Source organism: Rousettus aegyptiacus, unplaced genomic scaffold (assembly GCF_014176215.1).
Source record: "Rousettus aegyptiacus isolate mRouAeg1 unplaced genomic scaffold, mRouAeg1.p scaffold_m13_p_3, whole genome shotgun sequence".
Lineage (NCBI taxonomy): Eukaryota > Metazoa > Chordata > Mammalia > Chiroptera > Pteropodidae > Rousettus > Rousettus aegyptiacus.
Genome location: NW_023416306.1, coordinates 117,507,070 through 117,522,199, shown reverse-complemented (window position 1 = coordinate 117,522,199; position 15,130 = coordinate 117,507,070). Strand labels below are relative to the sequence as shown.

The following is a 15,130-nucleotide window of genomic DNA, read 5'->3' as shown; positions in this document are numbered from 1 at the left end:
CTTTGAAAGGACATGTGCTTGCATATGTTCACTGCAGCACTCACTATTTACAATAGCCAAGATACGGAGGCAACCTGGGTGTCTATTAATGAATGAATGGATAAAGCAAAGGTGGTACACACAAACAATGGGCTATTAACCAGCCAAAAAAAAAATTGAAATCTTGCCATCTGCAACAACATAGATAGACCTAGAGTGTACTGTGCTGAGTGGAGTAAGTCAAAGACAAATGTCATATAATTTCACTTATATGTGGAATCTAGAGAATATAAAAAAAAGAAACAAAGTCATACATATACAGAGAATATTTTGATGGTTGCCAGATGGGAATGAGTTTGGGGGGATGAGTGAAAAAGAAGAAGTGATTAAGAAGTACAAATTAGTAGTTACAAAACAGTCATTGGGATGTAAGGTAGAGCATAAGCAATATAGTCAAAAACAACTAAGTATGGTGTCAGATGGGTTACTAGATTTATGGGAATGGTCACTTTGTAAGTTATATAAATGTAATCACTATGTTGTATACCTGAAACTAATATAATACTGTATGTCAAATGTAATTTAAAAATAAAAAGATTACAAATAAAATAAAATGAAGATCATTTAAAAATTTAAAAAAAAAAAAAAAAAGGAATGCTGGAAAATGCTACCTCTCAAATGAATCTTGATGACATAATGAATGCTAAGTAAAAGAAGCCAGTCATGAAAGGATAACTATTGCATGATTTCACTTATATCAGGTAACTATAGTAGTCAAACTCTTAGAGACAAAGTAGAATGGTGGTTGCCAGGACCTGAGGGAAGAAGGATTAAAGAGCGTTATTGTTTAAAAGATATGGAGTTTTAGTTTGGGAATATGAAAAAGTTCTGGTGGTGGACAGTGGTAGTGGCTGACGAGATCAATGTACTTAATAACATCGAACTTTTAAAAATGGTTAAAGTAGTTAATTTTATGTTATCTATATTTTACCACAATTTAAAAAAACCTTTAGCTCTCCATCCCTTTTTCCAAGCCACTAATGACAGTGTAAGGTAAAGGTTTCCAATAGAGTGAGAGACAGGGACTCAAATGGGAAAAAAAGACCTCTTATTTCTTTTTCCTTTTTTAATAAACTACAGTGAAAAGGAAAAGGATAAAATGGGGATAGAAGTAAAGTACACAAAAAGAGATCAGGTAAAATTTGCTCTGCTATTCTGCCTTTTAAATATTTACTTCTTATAAGAAATAACAAAATAACCTGCAGACAAAAAAAAATAATGGATTATCAGGTACACAGAGTGCAGAAATATTTCATCTAAATTCTGGATTAAAAAATTTAGTATATATGTTTTTTTTCCGGGCATTTCTTAACAGGAAATGGAAGGATAAGCAGGATTGGAAGAAAAAGGAATTCTGGGAAAAGACAACAAAAATTGTAGGATGCCCTGACCACAAGATAGTCTGGCGGGGGTAGGGGGGGTGGGTTGGGTGGGCGGCAGGCACTGCAGTGTTTAGGGAAGAGGAAAAGGCAATCTAGGGCCAGTTGGGGAATTACTCTTTTTTTTTTTTTTTTTAACTATCAATCTAGCCAATTTGAATGCTTTCCTTTGGTCTAAATCAAGAGAAAGCAAGGGAAGAATTTATCCCAAAGAACCCGAGGCCAAAATCACGGAATTACAAACTACAGCTCCAGAAAAGAAAGAAGGGCTCCTCTAGCTAACTGGAGTTTTGCCTACGCTATAGAAAGCTAGAAAAAATGCCTAACAATGAAAACTGGATAAACTACAAAACTAAACTTTTCTTCAGTCTATTAGAGAGAGTTAAGAACTCAAGGTAACCAAAAAAAGATACAAGAAAAAACAAGCCCTTCCTAGGAGAGAGAGGATGTAAGCACTGGCTCACCTGTGGCAGAGCAAGGGAAAAGACGGTGGTACCATAAAAGCAGGTAATAAGAATTCATCTAAAATTGTTAATAAACTCCTAAAGGCAAAGTATGGGCTAGCATAAGCATGTATATTATTTCTGGGGAGCCACAGACACAAGAGGAATCCAAATCTAATTGTAAGGCCTTTGCCACAGACCTCCACCAAATACATTATGAGAACATGAGACTGAGGAGTCTTCCATTGTGGTGTAAGACTGGAAGAGGGGAGTGGAATCTATTATGGAAAATACATTCAAAGCCTCAACTGGATCATTCTCCCTTTACGGAACAAAAACTTTAAGGCCAGGGAGGGGCAGCAAGTCCAGTTATTCCAGGGGGAAAACACTGTAAAGGATAAGAGGACAGTAAAAGGCTGTAACCAGTAGAAGAAGAGCAGGAAATAATCTTGGGCCCAGGACCTTACACCAATGTCATCAGAGATCTCCTATCACTTAGGCTGGATCAAGAAACTCTTGCAAACAAGACCAGAAAAGATATAAGGCCTGCTTTGGCAGTCAGGGATAATATCACTGACAGAGGCCCACTCCTGACGCCCAGACACACAGGGCCTATCCAAGATTGAGACTGGACCAAAACAGAGACATTCCTGACTCCACCACTAGGCTAACAAATACTGATTAACACAACAGTCTACCACTGGGAGAGAGTCAGAAACATCTAGATTCTACATAAAGACCCAGGCGCGCAGGAAAAGCCAAAAACTGAGATAACAGGAAAACTGAGAAACACTTCCCCATACCTCAAACTTCTAGCCTAAGCACAAAGCTACACTAGAGAAATTTGAAGCCACTTAAGGTATTCTTTGTAACAACAAAACCGAAACTCATCCCCTACACTAAAAATCCAGGTATGTAATTTTCCAGGTATAAATACTATGTACTTAATCTTTACTGTACTATTCATGATATCTAGGCTTCAATAAAACATTGCAAGACACACAAAAAAAGGAAGGAAATACAGCCCACTGTTAAGAGACAAAGCATTCAACAGAAACAAAAGTCAGTGAGGTCAAAAACAAAACTAATGAAAACAAAAGTTGATTTTTAAAAAAAAAGATCAGTAAATTGATAAACCTCTAGCAAGACATGAAGGAAAAAAAGGGACAAGACACATATTAACAGTATTGGGATGGAAATATGAACATCACTACATATCTTACAGACTTTAAAAGAAAAATGGAGTATTACAACTTTATGTCTATACATTCAAAATTTTAGATGATCAAATTCCTCAAAAAATATGAACCACTGAAGCTCATTCAAGAATAGATAACCTAATCATTTCTGTACCTATATTTAAAGATTTAAACTGTAGAAAAAGCCTCCAACATAGAAAACTTCAGGTCCAAATGGCTTCATTGGCGAATCCTACCAAATGTTTTACAAAACAACAAAACACATCTACTACACAAACTCTTCCAGAAAACATAACAGAAGGAACACTTTCCAACTCATTTTATGAGGTCAGCATTACCCTGATACCAAAAGCAAATACAATACACATTAACTGGACCAATTATAGGTCAGAAATTGCCTATATAGTATCTGCAAAAACCTAATTTTATTACTCAAACTTAAAATATAAAGGGAAGAGTTTTAAACATACATATACAGCCTCATCTTGGTAATAGTACTGTTTATGTTAGAATTTAACACATCCTACAGGTTCTTAAGAGTTCCATTACTAGATAAGTCCTTTTCTATTAAGAGTAATAATAAGATAAACAGGAAAAGAATAGAAAATGAGCACACTAAGGAAATGAATCTACTAGTGAATGAATGAAAATGATACAATTTAAGCAGATTACATCACGAAACAGCCATGGGGCAACAATATTTTAAAGCCTAAGAACTCCTGGCACTGGAAGCAGAAAAAGTATATAATGACATTTCAACATTTGGACCAGATCTCATTTAAGGAATAGAAAAAGCTGATTGCTCAGTAATTTAAAACTGGGCACTGAAGTTTGCTTTCTATTTACCTGTAGCCCAGTTAAAAGGATTCGGGGTGGGGGGAGCCTCTTGCAAATGCTCACTATAAATGACAACATTAATTCAACTAGTTTCTTTACCACCTCTGAATTTCACACATCCAACAGCCTTTGCAACACTTTCACTTGGCACCTCAAATTTAACTTACGCCAAACTGAATTCACTTCTTCCATCTCAACCCCATATTCACTTTTCCCATCCCATTCCTAAACTTGGTTCTTCCGACTGTATTTTTCCTAATACTAAATTCTTATCTCAAGTACCACCATCTACCTATAATCAATCAAGCTAGAAACCATCCCAAACATCCCATTCTTCCTCTCCTTTGTGTCCTATAGTCAATCATCAAATCCTGATGATTTTACCTCTAAAATATGTCTTTGTCCTCTATAAATCCATCCTCCATACTCCACAAATCTACCTGTTCCTTCCCTTCAAAACAAAGACTAAACTCAGGTATTACATATAAAATCCCACAAGATCTACCTCTAGAAAGTCTTTTTTCATTGCTATTTGCTGCCTCACTCTTTGCACTCTAGTAATAATTGTTTCCTGCCTACACAGCTGTATCATGCTTCTGCTTTTCTCTTTACCTCATTCTTTCAACTAATTCTTACCTTCATCATTTAAAGCTCAGCCCAATTATCACCCTCCCCAATAAGTAACCACCTCTACATCCCCAAGCCTGTGTAAACTTGTGATTGTCTTTAACTTAGCTCTTAACACATCATATTGAAATAATGTTTATCTTTAAAGGCACTAGACTGTAAGAGTCTTGAAGGCAGAGATCTTATCTATAACTCCAGTAACCTGGCATATAAGATAACTCAATTTTTGTTAAACTGAACAATAATTTTTCTCATTTCCCTCAGAGACCAGAGAATAAGAAAAAAACTATGTCACTGAAGCACAATCCTTACAGCAATAATCAATTCTTGCTCACAAAAAAAGAGGCCTATAAATAAAACTAAAAATGTTCCTTCCTCATGAGATTTCCTTCCTCTTGTCGCAAAATCCCTGATCCCAAACAATATTTGAAGCAAACAATTATGGTTGCAAATAGTCATGTGTTAACAAGATTATAATAATGATACAAGAAAAACTCAGTTGACAATTTGCTACTGTGGTCTTCAGTGGACAAAACTTTTATCAAAACAACAAAATAACACATTGTATATGAAGGATTCTTAACAAATTATTTAGGACTAACCTAATGTGCATTCTCATAAACAAATGTTTGCTGAATGAAGGGGATAAGAGGGATATAAGAGTGGGTAATAAATAAAATTGTAAAAAGATCAGAAACTTTAAAGGCAACAAAATCTGGATTTTCCCATAAAATTTAGGTATATATAAATTATAAGTTGTCTATATAAAGAATAAATGCATGCAAGGTTCTAGAGTAGGCTCCTGAGGAAGTTCCTAGAGGAATAACCTCTGGATTAGGTGGTACCAGTACTGAATCTATCATTAGTTAGCTGTGACACTGATTAGATACTGATTAAATCCAGCAAACATTCTAGCACTTCATTTCCTCAACAGCAAAAGAAGTTATTGGACTGTGCATTTCACCACATGTAAATTTTATCTTAAAAAAAAAAAATGTCAAAATGAGAGATGAGTCATTAATTAATCTGAGCTGTTTTCATCCTATTATCAAATATAACCCATCCCTAAGAACCCTAAGATGAACATTAACTACATGTACTTAAAGTCTTCAGAAAGGTTCATCATTAAAGAAAGCAAAGACATTACTGGATTATATGACCCCTTTGGTCTCCTCTAGCTCTAAATTTCTATAGGTTTGTTAATTTATACTCTATTACAAACGGTATCACTACCAAATTTATATCAAAATTATATTTGTGAAAGAAAAAGCTAAAAATCATGTCTGCATTAACACCAAAGGACATATTCAAGTGTCAGCATCCGTTTTCACTATTTTTATAGCCTGACTAATCTGAAATCAATGGCTTCAGTTATTGCCAACTATACACTTTTACTTTCTACTACTTTCTTAAGCCTTCGTTAAATGACTTCGGAAAAGGAAAAGATTTCTCTGTCCCTTCCACTTATCACCTAATAAGTCAAACATCAACGAAGGCAGAAGGAATAAGCAGAGGAATATTATATAAAGCATTAACTCCAAGACAGGGAGATTCTTCTTATCCAACTCTGCCCAACAAAGTGTGTAGTCTTTTTGGGTCATTATTATTTTTAATATGATTCTCTTTATTAGCTGATATAGGAGTCTTCGGAAACTAGTAAATAAACATAAAATAATTTGCTAAAATATAGGGAATATACAAAAAATAAAAGAGTTGCTTAAGTTAGGTTGACAAAATTATGAGTTTTTTCTTCTTAACCTTTTTTTTTTTTTGGTCAATGAACATCTCCCCAAAAAATATTTTCTAAAGTCGTGAGTAATTTTCTCTAGAGAAACAAAATATGTGGGCTGTTAGACTACTGATGACTGAAACATTCCATGAAAATATAAATTGATTTTTCAAAGATGGCAGTATTTAGCTTGTTGATCAATGAAAATACGTATGGCACAGTCATTAAGATATGTATTTAAAAATACTACAATTAGCACCCCAACCTAAAACCTTATATGCCCTCAGCATAAATACCATTAGGGCAAAATCAATATTTGTTATGGACAGAATGAAACAGTATGTCCTTCTGCTAACCACATACCTGTATTTCTTTAACCCAAGCTTTCAAGGAACAGTAATTAGAAAATTGTTTAACTATCTCCAGTAAATATAAACATCTTATAAAGAGAGCATTCTATTACAATGATAAGAAACTAATACCAATAAAACTTTATAACATTATTTTAGCAAAAATACAGGTTATAGATTTATAAAAACTGAGTACCATAAAACTTGTGAGAATCATTTTTTTCCCCTTCAAAAGCACATATGAAACTTGTCACTCCAGTCTACCATTTTTCATCTCAATTGATATCCTTTCTATAGAAAATATATATATCTCAACATATATACTTTTAAAACTTACTGGGGACCCCCTTATACATACAAATTATAAGGTACTTATTGGATACATTAACAAAGAACTACTGAAGATTAAAGTGAACTTAATTTTGGCAGAATTTTCCTAAAAGTGCGTTTTATTTAAGTAGTTCTCACCAAAACAGGACAAGGAGAGAGATATAACTACTTATTTACACTCTTTGACAAAAACTTCTATTTAAAGAAAATTAATTTTACTCAGGCCATCAAAAATCTAAAGTTCTCAGAACACGTTAATTTGATAGTAAGAAAATCAATGAGATTTTGACAAAGAATAGTTAGTTATTAACTAAAAATCTTAAAATTGTGAAGTAAAACATCAAGGCCTTTGACCAAAATAAATCTGCATTGAATATTTGAAATAATTCCCCACTATTCTTATCATTACCTACCAAGGAAAAACTATCATTATGGTCGAGATAAACTGAAGATGAGGAGGTTAATGAAGAGTGAGTTTTTAAATTACTAATCAAATATGAGATAAAATTATAATTCTTTAACGGAAGTGCCCTCTCATTTGCTAGTACTAAAAATAAAATAAAATAAAAAGGTATATTCCCAATAAGGGAAAAAAGCATGATTATATGAAATATGATTGTATTTTTCAAATGACTTTATCGGTACATCAGAAAATTAAAGAATTGTATAATTACTTTATTTAACAAAATACACTAAAGCAGGTACTTGTAAAGTCAGTGAGAGGTTAATCATTTCAACTCAATAGGATAATCATACATATTTGAGAAATACCAGGAAGAAAGCAACTATTATTATAACAAAAATCATAGTTTTTTCTCAACTAAAAGATACTTATGGGTTCTGGATATTTTTCTTTAAAAAATAATATACTTTTCTGTTAATAAAATGTGCCTTTAAATTCCCACTTAAAGATTACTTTAACTGGTCAACATGAGAAACTTAAAATATCAAGTTATGCTGCTAACAGGTTCTTAATCTTCCCTGTATTTATTTTTAGTAATGTCTCTGCTTTTTTAGTTCCCAATTTCTCAATATAAAAGTATTTAGTCCGAAGAAAGAAAACATTCTTCCTAAACTATGTAAACCACTATTACTAAATATTAATCACAATTATTTATAAAGTATTCAAGTGCCTTTCAGTAGTTGTTCTTTAATCAAAGTAATAAACACATTTCCTTGTCCTAAAAGCATTATAGCTATTATTAAAACCTGACTGCTAGAATCTCAAGTCAAAGTATTGCTGATGATTCATGTTTAATCTAGATACACTTCCTTTTCTACACTCTCTTTAATACAGGAGAGTCTATATATATCATAAAATATGGGGTCAGTAATGAAGTCAACTGGCGTGCTGTGACCTTATATTAAATTTAAAAGACTATACGTAAATATTTTACACCACTATTTTTTTCCAATGGCATCTTAGTATTTCTCTTCACTCTTCTCTAAAAATACCATACTAACTAGGGGACCTACAGATTGAAGTAAACAAACATAAGGGCTGGCCAAACCTATATACCATATTTGTCCTTAAGGTCCTATGATTTCTTCTTAGGATCGCTTAGTCTCACCTATCATTACTGCCAGATTCATAAGAACCCCAATGGACCTAAGAGGCCCAAGCTTGAAGCTATGACTTTACCCCCAACATGCCTTTCTCCCCTAGACAATGTTCCTGTATGTCACACACCACCTCATCATAGTTCGTAAAAGTTTACTTCTATCTTCCACGCTGCCTCTAAACCCTGACCTGGTTTGTATAGGTAGAGCAAGTTTATCTGATAAACTAATCTGTGCTAATATTGTTAATAAAAGACTGTATTTTAAAATTTCTCTTCCAGGGAATTTGTCATTTTAAGCAGAATATTTTAGAAAGAATTCCATAACACGCAGAACATACACAAAGTTTAGCATCAACAATTCTCAAATTATACCTCACAGCCAGCCACCTAGTCTACCTATTTGTAATGCAGATCCAATTACAATTTAATAGTCTAAATTAAAAATTAATGTAATTATACAGGCAGTAGTGAATATATGTCTGGCTTAGATATATATGCCTCCTGGCAAATGTCAAGTGAGTGGAAACTAAAACTGCAACTGTATGGTTTTATCATAAATCCTGTATTTGTTAAATAGTCTCATCTTCAAAGTACAGCAAATGACCCCGGTAGCCAATCCAGTTAAAATGGTCAGGTAACTTTTTAACCTAGCCAGAAGAATTACTTAGAGCACACCATATATGAGGTTCTCTCAGCATATTCGCTATTTATAACTGTTTAGTGTCTTTTCTACTTTATGCTTTCACAACAACTTGGTAAATTACAAATATAACTAGTGTTTATTTTGAATTGATGTACCACTTTATTTTTCATCACATTAATCCAAAAGCACAGTCTCCTATGACCGAGATAATTTAATACCATTTTATTAAATCTGCAATTAATTCTACAGTTTTGAGCCTGAAGTCTAGTACTCCTTTCCTAACACCAGGTCCAAGTTTTTTAAAAGCAGAATTGGATGATTTCCGTTATAGAATAATCTTGTGAAGAAACCTCTTGACCAGAAATCTCGAACATGGGATCAGCTAGATGAATCTGGGAAAAATATAAGTTCCCCAATTCTTAATTTCGTAACAGTGGAAAAGAAATATTATTAGCTCTACATAGATTGGAATATTATAAAACATATCAATCCTATTTGGTTTTTCTATGCAATCCTACTTGTAATTTCCATATAGCTGCAAATCCACAAAGGTTAAGAACTATACCACGTAGAGCTTTCACATACTTTCAGATCACACTGAGATTATCTGAAGAGCGCAGGTACTAAATGAACGCAGAATTAAAACAATTTGGGTGAATTCTTGAAGATAAGGTCTACAGACAGTGCCCATTCAGCTACCTATAAACCAAATTTTATTAAAACCATTAATGCTTTATAAACTACCCCAAAGGTCATTAAAGTGCAGATAAAGCCTACATTTAGGCCAATAATTTATTTTACATCCTTTTAGGTCACATATTTGGCCCTACTTTTTAAATAAATTGGCTCAGCAAGTATCCAACATGCCCTCCCTACCACTTCTCACTCCCTAATCTTTTGGTCCTAGAAGATAAGTATGAAGTTCCACTCCATCCTAAAAGACTGCTTCACATTAAGAGCTACATTTGCCTTGACTTTCTTTATGACCTTGGGGGGAAAATCTACCAAATGACGACTATAAAGATGTTTGTGTGTTTCTATTTATTACTGAAATTTAACCCTAATATGCTAACAATAGTGACGTCTTCTAAACTGGACCTAGAGAGCTGAAAGTCTTTAAGTTATTAATATCAAATGACATGTAATAAATTTAAAAAATTAATTTAACTAGTTAAAACAACAGCAGCAGCAGCCCCAAATTCAACAAGGTCAAAAGACAAATTCTGAAAAACACCAATAGCTTCCTATTACTTCTCTTTACAGACAACTGGTTTGCAATGTTAAAAAAAAAAAAAAAAAAGAATAAAACTAGCTTTAACTACTCATTTCCTTGCTTTAACAGCTGGACAACAAACGAAAGTTTAAAACTTATCAAAGAATAGAAAAACAGTATATTAAAAAATCTGTGATCTGTAAATTACGAAGATAAATCTATCCTTTTAAGTCACTAATTTGTATACCCGTGTTGGGCAATAATCTTGATATTACTTTATTATCATTAAAAGATCTCTGCCTCGGAGGAACAACTACTATAACTACATTTGATTTCAGGATCTTAAGGCAGTTTACGAGCAGTATCTCTTTAGTCTAATCTACGATACTCTAAGTGCTTAACATCATCACACATCCAGCCACCAATAGGGTGAGAAGTAAATAAACACAATTTACTTATACAATTATTCACGAAATTCTCAAGAACTGAAAAGTAAACACCCACACAGGCGTTTAATACCCAAAGAAAGCGTAGAATACTACGAAGAATACCGTAAGATTCACCCTTAATTGACCACTACAGAAACCACAGGCCTTCCACATGGACCGTCTTTTACAACCATTCTTGACTTGAAAAAGTAACAATGTCAGCTCAACGTTTTAACAGTACAGGAGATGAACAGAACTTAATGAAATCTCTCCTTCTAGAACCTCAAAAGGTTTTTATAAAAACTGAGATAGAGCAACGCCCCCCTAAAAGCACCCTACTAGAAAGAATGAAATATCGAAAACATCAGGTGAGCCAAAAGAAAAGCTGATTTATCCCAATTACCCAGAGGGACCACAAGGTTTGGGACGAGGAACGTGAGATCGGAGGGGGTGGGGGTGTTGCAAAGTGAAATCTAACCCCAGAAATCACAACACAGGCCGCGCAGCCTGGGAGCTGAAGCTGGCGGGAAGTGAGCGCCCTTTCTGTTTCCAGGGGAAAGTCCAGAGAAGAGCGGCTCCACACAGCGGACGTTCGAGGTGCCAACAGTGCATGCCTACCAAGGCGCGGGAGCCGCTGGAGAGCCCGGTTGGAATGGGAGGAGATCCCGGCAGACGGCCCTGGAAGAGGAGGAAGACTAAGGCTAGGAGCAGCGGCAGTGTCTGGACGGGGGGGATTACCTAACTGTGACGACAGAGAAGTGTCCTCAGGCTCCGGTGATGGTCCCGACTGCGCAATGTGTGGTGTCTTTCCCGCTTAGCCCGCAGCAGCAACAGAACCAGCTCCTTCAGCCAGTCGCCATTTCCCGCCTACCGACCTGCTGCACCGCACGGACAGGGACCCGGATGGAAAGCGGCCTCTCCGCGCAGGCGCTTTGACTTCCTCCTCCCCCTCCCGCCACAATTCCGCGAGGTGGGAGGGAAGGAATGTGGGCGGCCACAGCGGCAAAAAAAGAAAAAAGAAAAACTTTTACTTCCGTGAAGATCGTTGGAGTTCTTGCTGCCGGAAGAAACTCGCGAGCCTGAATTCCTGACAGAAACTGAATGCAGGGCCTTAGGACCAGATGGAATAACAAAAACAAAACCTATCAGGATACGCCAAGGGCCGGGGGGATATTTGTACTTTAGGGCCTCCGTAGCTGTGTAGTGGTCGCAGGGGGAGTAGGGAGTAAAGCGTTGGGAGTGGAGAGGCGGGGACCCGAAGGACGGTTTTTCCTCCCGCTACTAACGGAACTGCTTAGGCAGAGGTGGGAGGGGGAGCGTGCCCCAGCCCCGGAGGCGGGGCTTAGGAACGCGTCGCGCACTCTGGCGGCTAGGATTTTAGTTACCGTGGCGCGCCAGGTGGGTGGAGCCGAATGGGATGGGGTGGGACTAACGGCTTGGCGCGCTGGAGGTGGTAGTGAGGGGAGAGCGCTGCCAGAGGTGGGTTAAGATGAATCCTTCGTCTTTCCTGGGATCCTGGTAGCAAAGGCTCTCTTCCCAGCTCATTGCCTAGAGGTTATAGCAGTTGCTCGTGGAATTGTACAAACCCACGCCCTTCGTCTCCACGAGGTGTCGGCGGTCACTCTGCTGAGAGGTCAGATTCGGACATGATTTTCTACCTGCAAGTCTGGGTCAAAGGACGGTCAGCCTCACATGGTGAAAATGTATCGGTCTGGGGCGTGCAATCCTAGTGACTATCAGAAAACCAAGCCGAGTGGTTGGAAGAGCATTATCTGTTTACTGAAACTCCAGCCACTCTCATTATTCAATCAAGAAATATTTATTGAAAAAACACTGTTAGGCCAATACTAGGTGCGAGAGATACAACACTTCACAACAGTGAATGAACCCTGCCTTCCGGACTTAACAGTCTATTGAAGACAGACAAGTAAACGGAATTAAAATAGTGTGATAGAATGACTATAAGAAAGAGTTCTTGACAGGCGTAGCAAGACAAACAAGGGTTGCTGGTGATGGCCTGGGAAGGCTCTCATGAGGTGACATGTGAGTGATACAGAAAGGAAGAGTTGATGCTACAGAGGAAGAGTGTCTAGGTAAAGCAAACGACAGACGGAAAGGTCCAAATACAAGATCGCGTTGAACATTGGGGAAGTTGTGTGCGCTGGGATAGAGATGGGGGGAAGATTGTGAAGAGCGATGTGGCTAAGTGGTAAACAGAGAACCTTGTGCATCTATCTGGTTGTTTCTGTTTCAACGTATGAAGCAGATGGATCGTCTTCTGAAAGCTTTGTATACTGCAGATCCTGTCAGAGCCCTGAGATATTTGTACCTTAAATCTTCCTAGTATAGGAATGCTCTGATGAATGCGACATTTACTGAGAGCCCGAAGTATACAGCATGTCCACAAAATAATAAATTCCTGAAAAAAACAATTGGAAATCAAATGGTTACTGATTATTCAGTATGTATCAAGTAAAGCAATAGAATTTAAACAATTACCCCCAATTGACGACTAAAATAATTTTTTAATGAGGTAAAAAAAAATTTTCTAAAAAAAAATTCCAAGTAGTAACTACAAACCTCCGAAAATTTAAAATATGCCATTTACAAAGTGATTTGTGTGTAGATATGTGCATGTCTGCTTTTTAAACTATCCGAAGCTATTGTTATGTGAAAACATTAATGAAATAGGATGTCCACTAAGTAATGCCATAGAAATATCTTGGATCTTCAGTCTTTCAGGAGGTCCTTTCTTCCAGAGTATATGGAATATATTTTTACGCCAATATATAAGGCATATGCACTTCACAAATCCATTCTTATATTAATTTTATCTCTATGAATTATATTTTTATCATTCTCTTGTTGCAATTCACTAAGGAAGTAATAGTCATAATAAATATTGAAGTATCAAAGGGTTCATTTTGCCGTAATATTGCGATCACTTGATAGCAATGACCATCTGCAACTTAACGAGATCAAAACAACTCCTAATTTTCTCTCAAACCTGTTACACTGTATTCACCTTACAGAACAGTTTTTTTCTCATATCTAATGTCAAATCCATTGTAAGTGCAATAAACTAAACCTTCAAAATATATCCTGAATCCAAATATTTCTCTTCACCTCAGATACCTTTCTAGTTCAAGAACCACCATTTCTCACCTGGAATACTATAACAGCCTTTGAAGTCTTCCTGCTTCAATCTCAAACCTCCTTTAATCTCCCCAACACAGCAGCCAGAGTAATCATTTTTAATCTCTTTATTACCTTTCCAGCATCACTAACATCTAAGTCTTTACTGTGAACATGCAAAGTGCTTTATTTGCTGACCCTTGGCTACTTCACTGAGAACACTCCCTAACTCTTGCTCTTTGTACTCCAGTCACACTGGCCAACTAACTGTTCTTTGAAAAGCGTATTCCTCTATCAAGGGCTTTGTATTTATTGTTTCCTCTGCCTCTAATTCTCTTCCCCTAAACTTGTGCCCCATACAGCTACTGAGCACTTGAAATGTGGCTAGTGTGACTGAGAAGCTTATATTTTAACTTTATTTGACCTTAACTTAAAATTTAAAATAATACTCAAGAAACTTTTTCAGGGCTTTCATTTGGAGTGATGAAAAAGTTCTGGAACTAAATATTGGTGATGGTTGCACATTGTAGATGTACTTAATGCCACTGAATTATACACTTTAAATGTAAATTGCAATAGTAAATTTTATGTATATATTACAATAAAAAAAATTGCTCCTTGGTATTTACTCAAAGGAGTTGAAAATTTATGTTTACACAAAAACCTGCACACGAATGTTTAGAGCAGCTTTATTCATAATTGCTAAAACTTAGAGCAACCAAGATGTCCTCCAGTAGGTGAATGGATAAGTAAACTTTGGTACATCCACACAATAGAATATTCTTCAACCAAAGAGAAATGAGATATCAAGCCATGAAAAGACATGGGGGACTCAACTGCATATTACTAAATGAAATAAGCCACTCTAAAAAGGCTGTGTACTGTATGATTCCTGTTATATGACATTCTGGCAAAGGCCAAACTATGGAGACAATGAAAAGACAGAGGTTTAGAGCCAAGGAAAGAGGAATAAGTGAAACAAGTGATTTTTAGGGAAGTGAAATTATTGTGCATAATACTATAATGGTGGGTATGTGTCGTTCATTACACATTTGTCCAACACATAGATTATACAATACAAAGTGTGAATCCTAGTGTAAATTAAAAACCTTGGTAATGTGTCAATGTTGGTTTATCAATTATAACAAACAATTCTACACTGGAACAGGACGTTGATGGTGAGGGAAGCTAGGGGAAGGGAGGACTATATGCTTTC

The 15,130-nt window shown here is 36.1% G+C and overlaps 1 protein-coding gene across 5 annotated transcripts in view; it reads right to left on the bottom strand.

Annotated features, from left to right (window-relative positions):
* Positions 1 to 12,056, bottom strand: part of CTDSPL2 (CTD small phosphatase like 2) — a 67,063-nt gene extending 55,007 nt beyond the window's left edge. The window contains exon 1 of one of the 5 annotated variants that reach the window (XM_016145018.2): positions 11,518 to 12,056. The gene's annotated coding sequence lies outside the window, so the exon portion shown is untranslated. The remainder of the gene's footprint in view (positions 1 to 11,517) is intronic. The other 4 variants (XM_036238824.1, XM_016145017.2, XM_036238825.1 and 1 more) reach the window with 4 other exon arrangements.
* Between the last annotated feature and the right edge of the window lie 3,074 nt (positions 12,057 to 15,130).